A 19971-nucleotide genomic window follows, 5' to 3' on the forward strand; every position below is an offset into this window, starting at 1 on the left:
TCCCAAGGGGCCTCAGTGTCAAGTTAGGAAGGTCTCCCAGTGAGTGAGACTCACACAAACATCAGGAGGAATGAGTCTCTTAGGAGCTGGGGAGTGTGGCTCTGTGAGCGGAGCACTTGCCTACTGTGTGTGATACCCAGGGCTCCACCCCAGCACCTCTGAAACAGGAGAGGTGAGTGTTGGACAAAGGGTACAAAGATCTGCAGGACTCGTTCAGTGTTCTGGGCTATCCTGAAGCGTCAACTGGCCAAATATATTAGTTAAATGGAAAATCACAGAAATACACAATTTCTGAGTTCTAATTGTGTCCTCGTCTAAGGAGCACCAAATCTTGCGCCATCCTGCTCTGTCCTGCTGTGAATTAGCCCTTTGTGCAGGTTACAGGACACCACCAAAGAACAGCATTAGTCACTCAGGGGCCAGCTGGCTTATCAGATTGACAGCCACAGCACTGCAGGACCCTGGCTCAAGTGACCCTGATTTTCCTTAATCACAACCCCAAAGAGCTAAGAATAGAGATGCCGACACACACGCACACCCACACCCACATGCTGAGTGTGTTAGGGATGTGCTCTTGCAAGCCCAGCATTTGAGAGTCAAGACAGAAAGAATTGCTGCAAAATCAATCAAGGGCAGCCAGGGCTACAGAGCAATAGTGTGTGTCTGTGTGTGTGTGTATTCCTGTCTCTCTGTTTCTCTCACTCTGTATATATCTTTATGTGTGTGTCTGTGTATGTGTGTGCGTGTGTGTATATTCCTCTCTCTCTGTTTCTCTCACTCTGTATATCTCTATGTGTGTGTGTGTGTGTGTATTCCTCTGTATCTGTTTCTCTCACTCTGTATATCTCTATATGTATGTGTCTGTGTGTACCACGGACTTACCAGTCCCAGTCCCAGCTCAGCGACTCTCTAGCGTCCTGGGAGAGAGGCAGGACAGATTTTCCTGGCAGTACCCACTCTGTGAGGCCCTCCCGAAAAGGATGGGTATTTTCAATCAAGCTGCTGCTTCTGGACAGAAAGGGCACAGCTGCCTTGGGGCCTCGGGGCACTGTGGGGAGGGTGGAGAAGAGAAAGGCAAAGAAGCCAGTGTGTGAGCTGCCTACTCCCCGGGGATGTAGGCGAGGGAGGGGCAGAGAGGAGAGAGAGGTGGCCTCATGAGTGACTTTCTCTGTCCCGTGTAGTTTAAACAAGAGTAGAGTGAGCTGCCCACTTCTCCAGCAGTCCCTTCCGTCTACAGCTCCCACAGTGGGTCTCCTGAGACAGACTGAGTCAACAAGTGGAAAAGAACCTGAGAGCAACAATATTTTCTCATCTGAGTGTCCAAGGAGCCAAATATTGCGGTCATACCATGGCCATCAAAATGGCTCTCTCATTCAGCCCACTGACAGCCGGAGAGAATTTGGCTGGCCTGGTAGGCAAGCATGCAGTGCCTCCTCCCTCACAGGAAGCTGCCTGCTTGGCTGAAGAGGGTGCTTCTTTCCCCAGAGAAGAGGCCTATCTTGAGTCAGGGCTAGAAGAACAGTAGTGCGCCCCTTCCAGAGCCTCCAGGGAAGCTTTCAAAATGTCACATTACCGTTGTCATCAAAAATCCCTTATCTAAGGGCTAAAGATAGAGTCCATGGTACAGCACTGGTCTAGCATAGTCAAAGCTCAGAAGCAATGGCTCTGACCCAGCACTACAGGAAGGAGGATGAGAAATGGGAAAGGAGGGGAAGAAAAAGCAGGAGAGGAGAAGGGAAGAGGGGAGGGAGGAGGGGAAGGAGGGGGACAAGGAAAAGAAAGAGGGGAGGAAAAGAAGGGGAAGAGGAAGAGGGGGAGAGAAGGAAGAGGTAGCAGAGGAGGAGAAGAGAGAGGGGGAGGAAGGGAAAATGAAAGGGGAGGAAGGGGAGGAGGGAAGGAAGAGGATGGGGAGGAGGAGGAGTTTTGGTCTTCTGAAAGTTCCTTCACAGTCATACCTGCTGCAAGAACTGGGAAGCATTTCCCATTGGGCTGGGGAGCACTGCGGGGCAGGAAGGTGGGGACATTAAACCTTCCCCTAAGAGATCACAAGAGCCACCAGATAAAAGAGTGAGCCCACAACCAGGTTTGCCAGTATGGGTTTCCCACCTCAGTCACTGCTGCCCTAGGAAGATCTGACAGGGCCTTTCCCGAGGCTGGGCACACTTTTGGGGTAGGCTTTCTTCCTTTCCGGTCACTCTGCCCTGACCCAGAGCGAGCTCTGAAATTCTGGACATCTAATCCTTGATTGCTAATTGTGGAAACAATTTTTTGTTGTTTGTTGCTGTTGTTGTTGAGACAGGGAGGGCCTCACTATGTAGCCTTGGCTAGCTTAAAACAACTGGGGGGGGGGGGTGTTGAGTCATCTCTCCAGTTCCTCACAGATATGTGTTGTTCCTTGCAAAGTTTGTCATTGCTTCCCAGATTTGATACTCTCAGGCCTCCTTACTTTGTGCTTGGGGAAAGAGGGGGAGGAGGTGGAGGAGGGGGAAGAGAAGGAGTGAGAAAAGGAGGAGGGGGAAGAGGTGGAGGAGGAGAGAACCCAGGGGTTCTTTACAAAGCACCTCACCTTGAAATGCCATGGGATATTGTGTCAAACACTGGGCAGGGTCTAGCTCTCGCCACTAGTGTTCTTCCGGCACACAGCCCAGCCATCTGGGCTCTGTACAACGCAATAGTGTGCCTTGTTTTGTAACAAGTAGTCCAAACTGGCCTTGAACTCCCCAAGTAGCCAAAGGTGACCTTGAACTTCCGATCTTTTCTGCTTCCACCTGCCCGGTGCTGGGATCACAGGCGTGCACCACCATGCCCTGTTCCAGCATGCTAGCTACTGAGCAGGCTGAATGCTCAGCCCCCCTGATGTGTTCCTTTCTCACCGGGACATGTCAACAGTAGCAGTTTACCAGGATCCAAGCAGCCCCTTGGGCCCTGTTAAGCCATTGGGAACATTGGTTCTTTATCTGCCTGTGGTAGAGCTGGTTTTGTTCTGGCTAAAATAACATCAAAACCACATAATGAGAAGTTTGGAAAACTGAGCAAAGCAACAAAAATGACCCATAATCTCGCTCCCCAACACAGCCGTAATTTCTGAGGACTATACTTGGCCACTCCCTTCAGTCACAAAAGTAATGCTAGGTCAGTTTTTTTTTTAGTTGTTTTGTTTTGTTTTGTTTTGTTTTGAGACAGGGTTTCTTTGTGTAGCCCTAACTGTCCTGGAACTCACTCTGTAGACTCTGCTGGCCTTGAACTCTGAAATCCGCCTGCCTCTGCCTCCCAAGTGCTGGGATTAAAGGCGTGTACCACCACTGCCTGGCAATGCCTGGTCATTTTAATGTTAGAATCACCTATTATCTTCTTCGGAGGCAGTCACTGAATGGGTTGGGTATTTCCCTCTAGTCTGCTTCTTTTATTCTCTTTAGAGACAGGGTCTCAGATATCTCCAGATGGTTTTGATTTCCTTTGGGAGCTGAGGATGGCCTTAAATTTCTGATTCATTCTCTCTCAGATTTCCCCCCACCCTGAGACAGGATGCCACTGTGTAGCCCAATGTAGTGAACACTTGGAATACAAAATAAAGATGGTGGAATGAGACATTCCGTCTCTAGTTCCTAACATCAGAAGTGAGTGCCTGTGTGTCACCAGCAACATACTGGGGGCCAGCTGACTACACCAATCAGAAACAAGGACCACAAAGTCTGCAGGGGTGAGATAGGCCTTTTCAGTGTCTACGATTTCATCATGGACATTACTGTCGATTTCCTGCCCCTGTATGTGCGGGTCTATCGCCATCTCGCCGTCTCCGGCTCCTGTGTTATAAAGACAGTCTCATGCAGCCCAGACCAATCTCAAATTGACTAGGTAAACTGAGGCTGGCCTTGAACCAGTCCCTCCTGCCTCTATCTCCTGAGAGCTGGGTAACAGCTTCTGGAGCCTCACCCAGCTTCACTTTAACCACCCCAGCCAATCCTGTGACTCCTCTTCATAGTGAGAGCATTGACACTTCTGTTCTGAGTGTGAAAAAAAAAAAAATAAAATCACATAGTACTTCCTACTAGAACCTTGCCCGGGTCAGCTGAAGTGTGTGTGTTTGCTTACCAATCTGCAGGTTTGCTTAAGTTTGTTTATTTTAGAGACAAGGTCTTGCTCTGTTGCCTAAGCCAACTTGAAACTCTTGCGCTCCAACAGTTCTCCTGCTCCATCTTTCTAGAGCAGCTGGGACTCTAGGCATACTCCACTACAGCTGACTGAAGCTTGAATGAATGAATGAATGAATGAATGAGTTACTACCTCTGAGGGACCCTCCTCATGGCCTTCTCAACTCTGTGCTTTAATTAGTTGCTTAGAGGTGTCTCCATGCCTCAGTTTCCCCATCTGTAATAGTAAACGAGTTCACGGGTGTGGTGTGTGCTTGGAACAAGAACAAAACCATCCTAACATCTACTCTCTAGGGACTCTGCAGAGTCCATCCCTTCCGCTATCAGACTGTTGAGATAAAGGTTCCCCCAGGAATCGGAATCCCCTCCCCCACAGGAGTCTCATGCTCAGAGAAGAAAAAAAGCTGAAGCCTGCTGCCAGCCAGAGAGGGTACTTGTCTATCAGGGAAAAATTCTACACAGGACAGAATGGAGCCCAGACTGGTCTGGGTCAGTGACACACAGCACAGCACACGGTGAGACAACCTGGCTGTGCACCTCTCTCAAGCCTCAACCTCAGTCTGAAGATGGATTTTGGGGGGGGGGGTCCCTAGACCTCATTACTTGTCACCCTTCTCACTGTGACCACAGCGAATACATCTCTCTGCTTTTCACTACGTAGCTCCATCATTGCCTTACGGGGGGCGGGGGGGAGGGCAGGCCACTGGGGCCCTGCCTCTGATAAGAAGAATGAGCAATTAGGATTTCCAGGAACCGAGGGAGCTCTTGCTGGTCAGTGTCTCCAGCACCCAGAGACCCCGGGCCTGCTGTCAAGGGTGTTCAATATACACTTATCCATTGAGCCAACAATGCCAGGATTGGACCTGCAGAGGAGAAAATGGACAAACAAGACAGTGAGCCTGCAGGTGAGGCCAGAACTGGAGCCAACAATCTACCTCTCTCTCTCAACCCAACCCTAGCAACGCCAGCAGCTCTCTGGGAGAGGGGCACAGTTGCTTCTAGTTGGCAAAACCAGTCTCCCAGCTTCCCTGTGGAACCCAGCACCTGCTGAGCCACCGACCCACGGACTGTCTCTCTCTGGAAGGCAGCCACCGACCCACGGACTGTCTCTCTCTGGAAGGCAGTTCACCTCTGGATTTCAACACTGCCCTTTCCCCTTCCCTTCTCTTGCCCTTAGGAATCCCTGAAAGCTTCTTGTGCTCGTGGCTTCTGTGACTTCTCAACATCTCTTGTGCACACACACACACACACCACACACACACACACACACACACACACACACACACACACACACACCAGCCTGTGTCGAAGCAGTTCATCCTGTACAATGTCTCTCTGATGAAATAAATAACTGATTCCGTTTCTGTCACCTGCTGAGGCTCTAGCTGCTCTGCCCTCAGACCTCTTAATGCTGAGGCTCAGAAGCACACAGTGAGGTACAGGAACCTGGTCCCAGGCCCTGGCTTGCTGGAGCGAAGGAATCTATTGCTTCGGCCACTCAGTCAGAATCCCTCGGAGATTGATGTGATATGCACAGTGACACCTAATCAGGCTTGGAAAACTGGGCCAACAGTTAAGCCACACAAAGGAACTAACCGCAGCTCCACTGGCAACTGGCTCCTTGGCAAGTGCCAAAACAAACAGCTGTGGTGCAGGCCTTCCCCGGGCTGCCGACTTCCTGGACACTGGCAGAGGCCACTCAGGAAGGGGGTACCTGAGTGGGGTGTTGTTCAGTTGGTAGAACGTTTGCTTGCCTTGCATGAAGCCCAGGGTTCTGTCTGTACCTCATACCTGTGATCCTAGCAGTTGGGAAAAGACAGCAAGCACCCGGATCAGAAGTTCAAGGCCACCCTCCCCTTTATAAAGGGATCTGAGGCAGCCTGGGACACATGAATGAAAAATGAAAAGAGCCCTGAGCTATCTGGTGTTTTCTTCATGGAAGTCCAAGTCTCCCCCCCATTCCTCCCAGGATTCTCCGAATCTGGCTGTTGTCTTTTGCGATATTTTAGAATATTCTAGCCAGAGCGCAGAGTATAAAATACAAGTCAAAGGCAATGAGCATATGTTAGATGGATGGAGGAGGGCCTAAAAATGCTGGTGCTGGGGAGGAAAAATGGCTCAGCAGTTAAGAGCACCAGCTGCTTTTACAGAGGACCTGCCTTCAGTTCACAGCAACCGCAGGACGGCTCACAAGCAACTGTAACTAAACTGGTTCCAGGAAATCCAATGCCCTCTTCCGACCTCGGTAGGCACCAAGCAAGCACACAATGCACAGACAATCATACACACGTGTGAATATGTAAAATAAAAGAGTTCGAGACTCTTTTCCTACATAAAGAGTCCAAGCCACCCTTGACTACAAAAGACTCCAAGGCTCAGGGGAAAATTTGGAAGAAGACTTCTGTAGGCTAGTCTGGAGCATAGAGAGTTAGATCTAGGCAAGCAAACAAAGAAAAAGAAGGAGGAGGAACAGCTTGGTCTACCATGGACATAGCTGACATCTGTGCCCCAGGAACATGTGAAATGGTTGCTACACATGTTCCTGAGAGAGGATCCCAGCACACCCCACTCCAGCTACCCACCAGCCTCCCTGAAGACCCCAGGCATTACAAATGCCAACTTGGCTCAGAGGCGTGGCTGGCTAACTCTGCAGACATCTAAAGAAAGAATTGAGGGGACTGCCCATCCCCCCAGGCCACCGGTATTTGCAGGGAAAAGAAAAGGATATGGTTGAAGGGACCAAAGCTGAGTGATCAAAGCTTCACTCCCCGGCCCCCCCACCCCAGCTCCCCACCAGGTGCCCCTTCGTCCTTGATCTGTCCTCCTCTTCCCAGCTGCCGCCCACACCCCTCCGCCCATCAATTCCAGGGAGGTGGGCAGGCAGCAGCTGCCACCCACAAAGCCAGAGGAAACAGCTGTTCTGCAGAGTCAGGCGCTCAGCTCAGCTTCAAGCCACCCCAACACACGCTGAAGGATTGCTTGCCAGCTCCCCTGGGCTCAGCAGTTTAATGATTTTTTTTTTTTTTTTTTTGCATTTAAAAGGTATTGGGGGGAGGGGCTGTAGCATAAACGAGACAGGGACACAAACTTGTGTCTGCTGCCCTTGGGAGGTGGAAACAGGAATTCAAGGCCATCCTTGCTGGGTCATAGAGAGTTTGAAACTAGCCATTGATTACATGAGACCCGGGCTCAAACAAACCAAACCAAACCAAAAACAAAAGAAGCAGACCGCCTAAACAGGAGGCAAAAGCTCTGCAGTTAGTCATGGGTACTGCCCCTGCTGAGGACCCCAGTTCTGTTCCTAGTAACAACACTAGGCAGTTCATACCTGTAACTCTAGCTCCAGGGAATCCAATACTTCTGACCTCTTTCAACAGCTGCAGCCCTGTGCCCAAACCCACAGACAGAGACACACGTGCATGTAACTAAAAATAATAATAAAATATCTGGGTGTGGTGGCACATGCCGGTAATTCCAGCACTTGGGAGGCACAGGCAGGTGGACCTCTGAGTTTAAGACCAGCCTGGTCTACACAGTGAGCCCCTGTCTTAATCATAATAATATTTCACAATCATCATCATAAAAGTAAACCTTAAAAAGGAATAAAGTATGTGGGAGAATTTAAAGTATCCAAATGTTTACAACAGAACAAAACAAACAAACAAAAAACTCCAACCAGACACAAGGTTGTAAGGACCTGGGTTTGAAAAGATGGGAGCCCTTAGCTGTATAGACTCAGGCCCCAATGGGTAACTGTAACAAGTTTGACGAACACATGGACACTTTGTTACAGTTCGCTAAAAAGCTTGAAACAGGATTGTTCTGACCCATAGATCAGCCTGGGAAATCTGTCCTCAGAAAATGTCACCAAATCATCACCCGGCTTGAGGCTGCTCCAATGGCAAGCTACAGGAAGATCACAGATGTGGGACTTAAAATAGTGTGCCCTGCTTAAACTGAGGAGGAGGGACAGACAGCCAACTGAGCTACTGGGCACAGGGTCCACCCTCTCCTTCAGCATCACCAGCATCATGCCTTGGATCCAGATTCTGAGATGAGGAGACTGCAAAGCAGGGCTGGGGAGGTGGGAGCTAAGCAGGGGTGGTTTTGTTGTTGCTGTTGTTGTTTTTTTTTTGTTTTTGTTTTTCGAGACAGGGTTTCTCTGTATAACCCTGGCTGTCCTGGAACTCACTTTGTAGACCAGGCTGGCCTCAAACTCAGAAATCTGCCTGACTCTACGTCTTGAGTGCTGGGATTAAAGGCGTGCTCCACCATGCCTGACTAGGGGTGTTTTCTCAAGCTCCATTTAGAGCCTAAATCTGCTTGGGTTTTGCCTAGCATGGTCCAGCAAACTGTTACCAGGTTTGTTTGTTTCGTTTTGTTGGTTTTGTTGTTTGTTTTTCTCTCCCCCACCCCCACCCCCTTTTTTTGAGACTAGCTCTGGCTTAGTTATGGGCAATCCTCCTACCTCTTCCAAATCCTAGGATTTCAGACATACACTACCAGGCTAGGTTTTTTAATATATATTTTTAATTCGTATTGTTGTGTACTTGCAAGTGCAACTGTACCTTGCTGCATGTGGAGGTCAGAGAACAACTTTGGTAGTCAGTAGGTTCCCAAGCCTCAAACTCAGGTCCTCAGGATCACTCCTTCCTTCCCCTTTCCCTCCTCCCCCTCTCTACTCCCTTACCCTTTCACCTCTTTGACCTCCTCCTTCCTCACCTCCCTCACTCCTCTAACACACCTCCCTCCTCACCCTCCTCACCTATCTTACCCTCCTTATTCTACCTAGTTGTGCATCTAGAAGTGTCTTCCTAGTAGAGACTTGTCCTTTTCACCAAGTATGTGTCACACCCTTGCTGCTTGCTGCTCAGGGCACTACGACACTTCCCCAGGTTTGTGGGTCACATCCCCAGACCATTCCACAGGCACCTTCCAGACTTCTCTCTCTCCTGTGGCCTTCTGCTCTGTGGAGCAGCAGCCTGCATAGCACATCTACCAAGCTAGGGTAATGTGTCACCTCCCACACAGGAGCACCTGTGTGACTGCCCCTGTACCAGACAGCTCAAGGGGAGAGGTTCCAGGACAGTGTGCAAAAATCAGTTCTCCCCATTCACCTTGTGGGTCCAGCCTCGGTCAAACGTGTCTTTATCCACAGAGCCATCTCAGAGGCTCCAAGATCTTTCAAATTACATTTGTTGATTGATTGATTGATTGATTGATTGTGTGTGTGTGTGTACCATAACTCCTCTGTGGAGGGCAGAGAACAACCTTGGCGGGGGGGTTGGTTCTCGCCTTCCACCCTGTGGGTTCCAGCTGTGGACTCTGCTTGTCGTTTGGCAGCAAGTTTCTCTACTTGCTGAGCCACTTGATGACTCCAACAGGGCCCACCTGGAGCCCACAGCCACCCAGTGAGTGGGAGCTGAAACTGGAGTTTCAGAAAGCCAGGAGGCCCCTCAGCAGGCCTCGCTTCCTCTGCCTCTGCCTCCTGCTTCCTCTTGCATCCCATCCAATGCTTGGCACTACTGGCCCGAGGAGGTCACAGCTCCTGACACAGCACATGCCAGGTCCCCACCCTCCAAGCCAGTCCTGGCTGCCATACAGAAAGCGAAAGGAGGATTTGGAACTGAACAAGAAAATAATAAAACCGCGGAAAGGGAAGAAACAGCTGTCAGAATATTGGAAAAATTCCCAGGCAGGAATTCCCAGCCCTCAAGGGCTCGCCAGGTTGAGGAAGTTCTTCAAAAACAACCTGGACACTCCTCCTGGATACTGTCCCCAGTCATGGAAGCACCTCGGTCCCTGCCATGTGTGTCTGAAGGCAGAGCCAGCTTAGAGAGTCAACTATAAGCTGGATAGTGGTGGTGGCCCACACCCTTTATTCCCAATGCTCGGGAGGCAGAGGCAGGAAGATCTCGGAGTTCAATCCCCTGGGACTGGAATTGGAGCATTGTGAGGTGCCATTGTGGGTGCTGGGGAGGGATCCTGGGCCTTTGGGGAGAACAGCCAGTGGTCTTACCTGTTGAGCAGTCTCTCCAGCCAGATAAGAAGAATTCTTAAAAAACAAAACAAAATCTACCAAGTTTGGGTTTGTCTGGGGGTGGAGGGGTGGAGAAAGTCAGAGGTCAGACATCTTGCAAAAGGGCTACCACGTCCTCTGGCTGAGTCTGGCGTCCTCAGCTCTGTACTCATTCTGAATTATAGTTCTGTAAGAAGAGCGCTTTGCAGGGAGATATGAGCTCTCAATCTTCCACCAAGGAAGAAGGATTCCGCCTAAGCTTGCCAGTTCCAGCCAGGACATGGCCTGAGGAACGTCCTTCTGCCCCGTCTTCCACACCTGTCTCTGTCCCATGAGGCCTCTTGTCTCCAAAGCCATCTGTCTCCCAAACAAACCCCAGATGCCATCCCAAGATTAATCTTCCAAAGACAATCCCTGCTCCCTCTGTCAGCCAGCCAGACCCACCCTGCTCTCTTGAAGGCTCAGAAACAGAACATTGAGCACAGACCCAAGGCTCCGGGTTCGGATTCTCCCTCCGCTATTCCAAGCCTTCTCTCCTGCCCCTACAGGATGGGGCTAATAAGGACACATTACCTTAAGTTATGTGCTGAGGGTGGAGTGAGTAAGAAAACGGCGTCTTGGGTAAGGGTATCGCCCAACAAGAGTCCACGCTGACTGCCAGTGCTGGAGGACCTAGGTTTGGTCCCCAAAATGGAGAAACAAAAATGGTGTCTGGGGTCATGAACCCTTTTTATTTTTTAGATCCATTGTTTTATTTTTAAAAGAATTTATTTATGCCCGGTGGTAGTGGTGCAGGCCTTTAATCCCAGCAGTTGGGAGGAAGAGGCAGACAGATTTCTGAGTTCAAGGTCAGCCTGATCTACAGAGTGAGTTCCAGGACAGCCAGGGCTACACAGAGAAACCCTGTCTGGAAAAAACAAAAAAGAATTATTTTATGTATATGAGTACACAGTAGCTGTCTTCAGACACTCCAGATGGGATCATCGAGCCATGTGGTTGCTCGGAATCGAACTCAGGACCTCTGGAAGAACAGTCAGTGCTCTTAACCACCTGAGCCATCTCTCCAGTCCCTGTTTTGTTTAAAGTGTGAGTCCAGGTGTGCACCAGGTTTGTGCCTGGAGCCTTAAAGATCGGAAGAGGGAGCTAGACCTGAGTCCTCTGCTAGGGCTCTTAACCAAAAAGCAGCCCAGCCCCGCCACAGCCTTTTTTTTTTTTTTTAATTTTTTTTGAGGTAAGGTCTCACTATGTAGCTACTATTTTAAAATTGTGTATACATGTGCATGTGCATGCATTTGTGTCTGTGTAGACACACAAAGCACATTTGTGGTCAGAGGACAGATGCAGGAGTACACTCTCTCCTACTGGCTGAGTTCTAGGGTTCAAACTCAGGTCATCAAGCTTGGTGACAAGTGCCTTTCCTCACTGAGCCCTCTCACCACCCCCTCTTCCCATTTCACGGTCCCACTGAAGGATTCCATCTTACCGCCTTTAGTGGCTGGGAATGTACACGGCATATAAAAGATGCTCAATAAACACACTGAATTTCTCCATTCTGTGATCTGTTCAGGGCAACGTAACACACCTAGGCATCCAAAACACACACACATACTCACATACACTCATACACACACACACTGTCACATACAACATACATACATTCACATGTACATACACGTACACACACACTCCTACACAAATATACACACATACATACACATATTCACATACACACATTCACACATGTATACACTCACACACATATGCACACTCACATACACACACATACAGTCATACACACCTATTCATACTCATTCACATACACATGTATGTATGTACTTTTACATATACATGCATACACACTCACATACATACATATACACATTCACACATATACATATACACATACATACACACACTCACACAAATATGCACATATACATACATATATACATATATACCCATATACTCACACATACAAATTCACATACACACATTCCCATATACGTGCATACATACGCTCACATACACTCATATACACACACACATACACTCACACTCACAGAACCACATAAACACATGTATATACACCCACACACATACACACACTCACACACACACACACACTCTCCTCTCTTAAAGGGCCAGGTTCCTTCAGCCCCTTCTGAGCTTTCAGTTCTAACTCCCTCCTCCACCCCCTCTCTGCTTCCTGGGCCTCAGAACAGGCTCTAGCTCTGAGACACACATTAGCTTGTGGCTGGGAATTTTAATGCTTTCTCAGCTTCCTCTCTGACTTGGCACTTTATGCCCACCACCTCCAGGGGCAGCCCGGGTGAAGAGTACTCCAGCCACCCAAACGCCCTTTTCTTGTGTGGTTTTGATGTTTGGAAAGGGCTTCCCAGGTGAAGCAATCAGAATAACTAGACACAACAAGACGTGTGGTCTCCAATTCACTTTCCGGGCTCCATGACTGTGAGATGAAAGGCAGGCAAGTGTCTGCCCAGGAAATCCGAGCCGGACAGTTCAGGGTAACAGGCGGCTTCCCGCCCTGGCTGGGGGACAGCTGCCTACAACCCGGCTGTTGACACACTAAAAAAAGAAATTCCATGGTGACCAGTAGACTCTAGCCAGCACCTGATGGAAGGCGGTAGTTTGAAAATAATCCCTAATGACACCCAACCCTCCCCGGCCCCGTTCCCAACAAAAGGAGAAACTGGAGAAACTCCTCGAGATGGAGTTTTTAAGAGAGCTGGGGTGCTCAGCTGCCAGAAGCCCTGGCAGAAGCTGGCTAGGGTTGGTCTCCAAGGTCACCACAATGGCAGCCCCTCAGGCTGGCTGGTGCTTTCAGACACCCACACCCTGGGATAGCCAGGGTTTGTGCTAGCCAGAGGGCAGTGGTCCCTGGAAGGCTGGGGTGGCAGAGGACTGAAAAATAACAGCTATAGCCAGCAGTGCTGTTGCCAGGCTCTGTGTGGGCTCCTCTCCCAGTCTCTCCCGTCCACAATGCCTCATGAGCACCGGTCCCTTAGGACCCTTTTGAGTGCATTAAAGCAGAGTCTTCTCAGGGTCTATAATGGTGACCACAGCCTTCTACCATAAGACAGGTATAGAAACTGAGCCTGGGAGGGTCCTCTCTCCTGCCCACTGTACAAGAGATGATCAGGTTGTTTGAGCACTCAGTGTTGCTCCATCCCAGATCTAGGAGCTTCATGGAACTTAGCATAGGCCCTTTCTTTCCCCTGGACTCTGAGTGTAGGACCCCACCTCCTCTTCCTAAATACCTCTGGCACCCAGCACTCTTATCTGCATGGACTTTGCCCTCTGCCCTTGTGGACCCAGCAGAAGGACTTGCTGATAAGGGGCCATTGCCCAGGTTTATAGTTTCCTCCCGCCTCTCTGGCGACACCTGAGCCTGCTGATCCCCACCCTCCACCCCACAGTCATCCAGTGGCCGTCATCCACATTCAATAATAGCGGCACATCCCTTATAGCCAGTCGCCCGCAAAGTCTCACAGTTACATCACTTTTACCCAGGCTTAGTCACAAGGGCACACCTCACACACTGCCAGCTACAGAAACAGTCACACATTACACTATGGCTTTACACATACGCCTATAGTCACACCTTACCTGCATGTACTCAAGAGGACATGTGTGCGTGTTCCAGCACGCATACAAGTGAGCACACGCATTCGAGCACCCACATACACACAAACGTTTCTATGATAGTGAATGGGAGGGGCCAACAAGAGAAAGATTCACCTTCTAGGGTAAAAGAGTTAAGACCCTTGCCTCTTTTGCTTTGAAAACCTGGTGGCCAGAGTTCAATACCCCAAACCCACACCAGGTGAAGAGAACCACCTCCACGCTTCACATTTAAGGCCGCTTAGCTGCACGGGCAAGCATGAGTGCACGCACATGTACACACTCACACACACAATCAGTAGAAGTAGACAAATCTTTGTGACTTCACAGCCAGCCTGGCCTACATAGCAAGACCTAGGACAACCAGGACTATATAGAGAGAAGCTCTCAAATTGAAAAAAAAAAAAGAAGAAAGAGAAAAACGTTTAAGGTTATTCTTAGTTTATAGACCCTCTTTCAAATAAAATATAGAACAAACGAAACATAAAATGGAATAGCTGTTTTTGAAGGCCTTTTTGGGATCCCTTGCTTGTCTGGAACTGCTAGCTGCTGCCACCTTGTGAGCTGAGGCGGAACTACAGATTCTGTGCCCAGGGTGGGGTGGTGGCCAGCTGGTTGAAGACAGGCTCCTACTCCCCACGACCCCCACAACCATATGCCACCAAGACCTGTGACTGCCGTTTTATAGGTACATTCCATTGGCATAGGAAACAGCAGGGGAATCTTGGAAATCAGCGTTTGGCTGGTGCCCATGATGACCCAGGCCACTGTCATCAGTTACAGTGATGGTTGGTGGCAATGTCCTGGCATCCTGATGGGTTTTGTGAATGATGAAGACCCCAAAGTAGTGACTGTGACCGCTAACACTCTCCAAGCCACCCTTAACTTCTTCTGTCAGGTCTTGAGGTCGGCCCGGGGCACGAATCCTGGCACTGACACGAGTGGGTGTGTCTAATGATCCTCATCTTCCCAGAGAGCTCTTCAGAGCCTCACTGTGGTGAGGCACCTACTATGTATCACTGTGGAGCCCAGAGCCAACCTGCTTCCTTTCCCTGTTGGTCTTATTTGTCTGGGTGTTTTATGTATGGCATGCATCATATGGATGCCTGATGCCCCTAGAGGCTGAGAGGGCTGTGAGCTGCAGAGTGGGTCCTGGGAATTGAACCTGGGTCCTCTGGAAGAGCAGCCAATGTTATTAACCCCTGAGCCATCTCTTGATTGTGCTCGTATTTTATGAATTTTATTATTTTTTAAAGATTTATTTAATGTGAGTACACTGTCACTCTGTCCAGACACACCAGAAGAAGGCATACAGATGGTTGTGAGCCACTATGTGGTTGCTGGGAATTGAACTCAGGGCCTCTGGAAGAGCAGTCAGTACTCTTAACCACTGAGCCATTTCTCCAGCCCCCAAATTTTATTATTTTTTTTATAATTTTTTTAATACTAAGTGGGTGACTTAATTCTATCACCAGGCAATGGTTTCTATTTTCACCTCCTGCTTTGCATATTTTTTTGTCTCTTCCAGGAGGTCCCTGTGATCCCCTGCCTCATGGGCAGCCATTAGTAGATCCTTTGTGTGCATGTTGTCATGCCCTATGTTTTGTAGGCATGAATTGCCACGCGGCACTCTTCCCTGGCCTGTAGGCTGGCCTTACATTCCCTACATAGCTAAGAATGCCTATGAGTCTACCTCAAATTATCCCTGACACCCAAAACTATCTCTGAATGGTGGCAAGGTGGTACAGGCCCGTAATCTCTGCAAGCAGGAAGCTCCAGTAGAAGAGCCTTTAGTTCAAAGACCACTTGGACTACAATAACTAGACCCCCATCTCAAAGAAAGATTAAAAGTAAATAAATAACCAGACACGATGGCCTATATATCTAGACTCTCAGTCAGGAGACAATGGCAGAAGGCTCACTGCCAAGTTCAAGGTCACCCAGCCTAGTTTACATAAAGTCAAGGCTAGCCTAGGCTACATAAAAAGACCCTGTACCAAAAAAAAGTATGTGTGGGGGTGTGGGGGGTGTAGACCAATGAGATGGTTCAGCAGGTAAAAGTGCTTGCTGGCCCAGGTCTGACCACCTGAGTCTGGTCCCCAGAGTTGTCCTGACCTCTACAGGTGTAGCATTTGTCTGTCCCTCATCTATTCATTATCCTCTACAACACAACTAACCAGTACTTGTCTGATCTCCAGTACCCAAATGGTGGCGCCATATGTAACTCCAGTTCTAGGGGATCCAACATCCTCTTCTGGCTTCTGTAGGCACCAGTACACAGACACACACAGGCAAAACACCCATACAAAAAATTACTTCAAATATGCTTTTTTTATAAAAGATTGGATGGTGGTGGTGGTCCCTGGCACCCAGGAAGCAGAGACAGGTAGATCTCTTTTTGAACTCCAGGACATGCAGGGCTACAGAGAAACCCTGTCACTAAAATGGATGCAGATGGTGCTTGTGAAATCCTTGGAGTGGGCAGCCCACCTGTTCCACTGTGCCTCAGAGCCAACACCTGTTGGAGGGAGTCTACTGCCAACAAGGGCCAGCCCTGGCAATGCTGTGCGTGCCTGCCGTCATCTCAGAATAACTGCAGGTCCTGTTGGTTACTGTTACCAGCGTACCAACCTGGCCACAGGAGTGGGATGGTGACAAAAGGAGCAGAGCATGAGCAGGCAGCCCTGGGGACAGGCACAAGCACAAACCACAGGCTAAATCAGACCTGTGTTGACTCCTTGGGGCAAGGTCTGTTTGCCATCTGTCTGAGGCTTTATCTGTCAGGGCAGCTGGCATATTGCCAGCACCCTCTCAGGGTGAAGGGTTGATTGGCGAGGTGACCGAGCTGTGATCTATCAGCCCAGTCAGTCCCTCACCTTCCCTGAGTCTTTGCTTATTTTCTAAATCCTGAGATGTGGGTAGCACAAGGAATCACCTCACACATGGCTTCGGGGCTATAGATGATCCATTCCCTCAGGAGTTAAAAGTGCTTTCTGCTCTTACTGAGCACCTGGGTTTACTGTCTAAGACGAACTATAGTTTCAAGGGATCTGACACCCTGTTCTGACAGCTACAGGTCTGCACACACTTGGTACAGACATATACTCAGACATAAACATAAAAAAAACTTTCACAGGCTGGAGAGATGGCTCAGCGGTTAAGAGTGCCAACTGCTCTCCTGAAGGTCCTGAGTTCAAGTCCCAGCAACCACATGATGGCTCACAACAATCCACAATGAGACCTGATGCCCTCTTCTGGGGTGTCTGAAGACAGCTACAGTGTGCTTACGTATAATAAATCTTTAAAAAAAAAAAAAAAGACTTTTACTTAATCTTTTGAGACAGGACTTATATATGTTATGGGACAGGGTTTCTGGGTAGCCTTGGCTGTCTAGAACTTAATTGGCTAGCTTGGCCTGGAACTTAGATTCACCTGCATCTGCTTGTAAATGCTGGGATTAAAGGTCTTTCTCTACACATTCTAGCTTGCTTTCAAAATTCGGAAATTACACTCTAGCCATCCCTATGGTTTCCTCCTCACTCACAAGACCCTGAGCAAAGCATCAGAGCTGGAATCTATTGGTTCACACTGGGCACTTCTGCCTATGTGTTTCTGAGCACATGGCTTTAGGCTCTGTAGCTGAAACAAGTTATGCAAGCTAACAGTTCCCCACATACCACTACTAGGAGTTTGGCCCTGAGCCTTAATTTCAACATATATGACAAGGACCCACCAGTGAGGCTCAAGTGACGTGGCAGGAGATTCCAAGCAATGTCTACTCTGGTCACTCTGGTCAGTTACTGTGCTAACTCAACTGTGCTCCAGAGACCCATGGCCTAGATTCATGGCCTCAGGCAAAGGACTTGGTCCAAGGATTCCGGCAGGGTAATGCTGCCTCCTAGTGGTTAAACAAGACAACTGAACACCCAATTTGTAAAACTGTCACACTATGCTTTTTTTTAGGGCAAGGCTGTCTCTGGGGAAATAGTGCAGATTAACTGCCTGGAATAACAGGGATTGCTGATGTGTTTGGGACGGAATCCACTAAGTATGAAATATGAAACATCCTCCAAGATTGCTATCAGAGACACTGAGCATGTAAGTTCATGGAGCCATCCCACATTCCAATAGTTAAATCAGATGAGAACCAATGTTGAGTGCAGGCATCTTACCAGTTCGGCATCTGCTTGCCCTGCCATGTCCTTCAGTCCCCTTCCCTTGCCAGTTCTTTCACTCTGTGGGTATCTCCACCAGAACCTCCGACAGTATGTAAAGATCTGAGCACCTATGTCCTCTCACATTTTCTGCCAATGCTGACCAAGGCCTGGAACATACTAGGCAATGCTGAGCTACACACAGCTACAGTTCAGGGCTAGGTGCAGGAAACACGTGGGGCTGGCTGGGCAAGAGCTCCAAGTGAGCATGTACTTGGCACTCAAGGCCTTTCACTAGTGTAGTGGATTGCTACCCTCAAAACTCCTGGGGGTCAATCCTGAACAAAGACTACCTTCAAAACAACCAAGGGTTGTAGTCACTTTGTTTTCAGGATCCCCATTACCACCAGCAGCAACGGGAACTACTGAATGCTGAAAACATTATAGTCTGACTGCTAGAATTCTTGGGAATCAGGCTCTAGAAACAGAGCCAGGGCAGCCTGTCAGCAGGGTACAGGAGGATCATAGGCATCACGGTGGCTAACCCAGCTAGAGAAGTAAAAACGCTCACCTCCGATTTTCCAGTTAAGACCACCATGGGATTAGAGACAAAGTCATCTCCAGAGGGTGAAGAATCAGATGCCATTTTCTACTCTCCATGGACACCTGCACTCATCCATTTAAGATGTAAGGACATCATTTCTTGTTCTTCTCACATGCCTTTTCTTTAACAAGCATTTGTGCTAACTCCTTGTTCACACTTGGTATAGGCACAAAGGCATCAGATCCTCTGGAAATCAACCTACAGACATTAACTGCTGTGGGTGAGGGAAACCAAGCTGCAGTCTTGGTTTTTTTTTTGGTTTTTCGAGACAGGGTTTCTCTGTGTAGCCCTGGCTGTCCTGGCACTCACTTTGTAGACCAGGCTGGCCTCAAACTCAGAAATCCTCCTGCCTCTGCCTCCCAAGTGCTGGGATTAAAGGCATGCGCCACCATGCCCGGCTTGCAGTCTTGTTGAGAACAGAGTTCGCCCACATGTGGCAGGCACAGCTCATTTGTACAGATGGATGGAGCCAGGCTATGTGTATCCTAGGAAAGCATTCTGACAACCAAGTCCAACTCTGACCCACACTGTAGGCAGGGGTAGGATTCCTGTCCCCTGAATCATAAAATCCAGTACCTATCGCTTTATGGAAGGCTTGACTTTACTCTGAAAATAAAACACTGGGGTACAATAATAAACCTCAACACTAGGCATTTGTAACCCAAAGAAGGAAATGCCACATGTGCAACACTGCAATAGACTTCAGGATCCCGTAGTTATGGTAGGAATGTAAAACTCAAATTTATTACTGGACTGTTTAGATAAAAATATACTCCAACCCAACTTTAAGTCAGTGTCTTTTAATAATCCTTTATGTTCCTCCCCCCCAAAAAAACCAGAAAGCAAGAGTCTGGTAGTACAAAAATATACACTGGAATAGATTGTCTGATACCTAAATCTCATCTGGATTCAGAAAAGCAAAGCACAGTTAAGACAAGGCACTACTAAGCCAGTGGCTAAGACAACTATGGCTGTTTATTACCTATTCTCTTCACTGATAACAGGGCTAGGTCATTCTGAAACTTTAACAGGTCTAGAATCTGGGCCACACCCAGTATCTTTAGACTTCTATATCCATCATGGTTTCTAATCAAGCAGTAAGATGCCAAAGTGAGGTGAGATCTCATGGAGCTTCACGCTTACTTCAGTGCCTGCAGTCCAATACAGGGTAGAGATGCCATCGTGACACTTAGGCACCTAGATGGTAAATGAAGAGAACCTACACTGTGCTTAAAGTATGTAATATCTGAGGTAACCCATAATGAACCGAGAATCCCAATTCTCAGGTGCCTTTCTTCATCATCATTAAGTACTAATGATGACCTCTAGCAAACGCCTGGAATCATCCCCTGAGTAGTATACTCAGAATGATCAAGGGTAGCTAATTTTTTTTTTTTTTTT

Source organism: Mus caroli, unplaced genomic scaffold (assembly GCF_978045245.1).
Source record: "Mus caroli unplaced genomic scaffold, Mus_caroli_1 scaffold_18, whole genome shotgun sequence".
Lineage (NCBI taxonomy): Eukaryota > Metazoa > Chordata > Mammalia > Rodentia > Muridae > Mus > Mus caroli.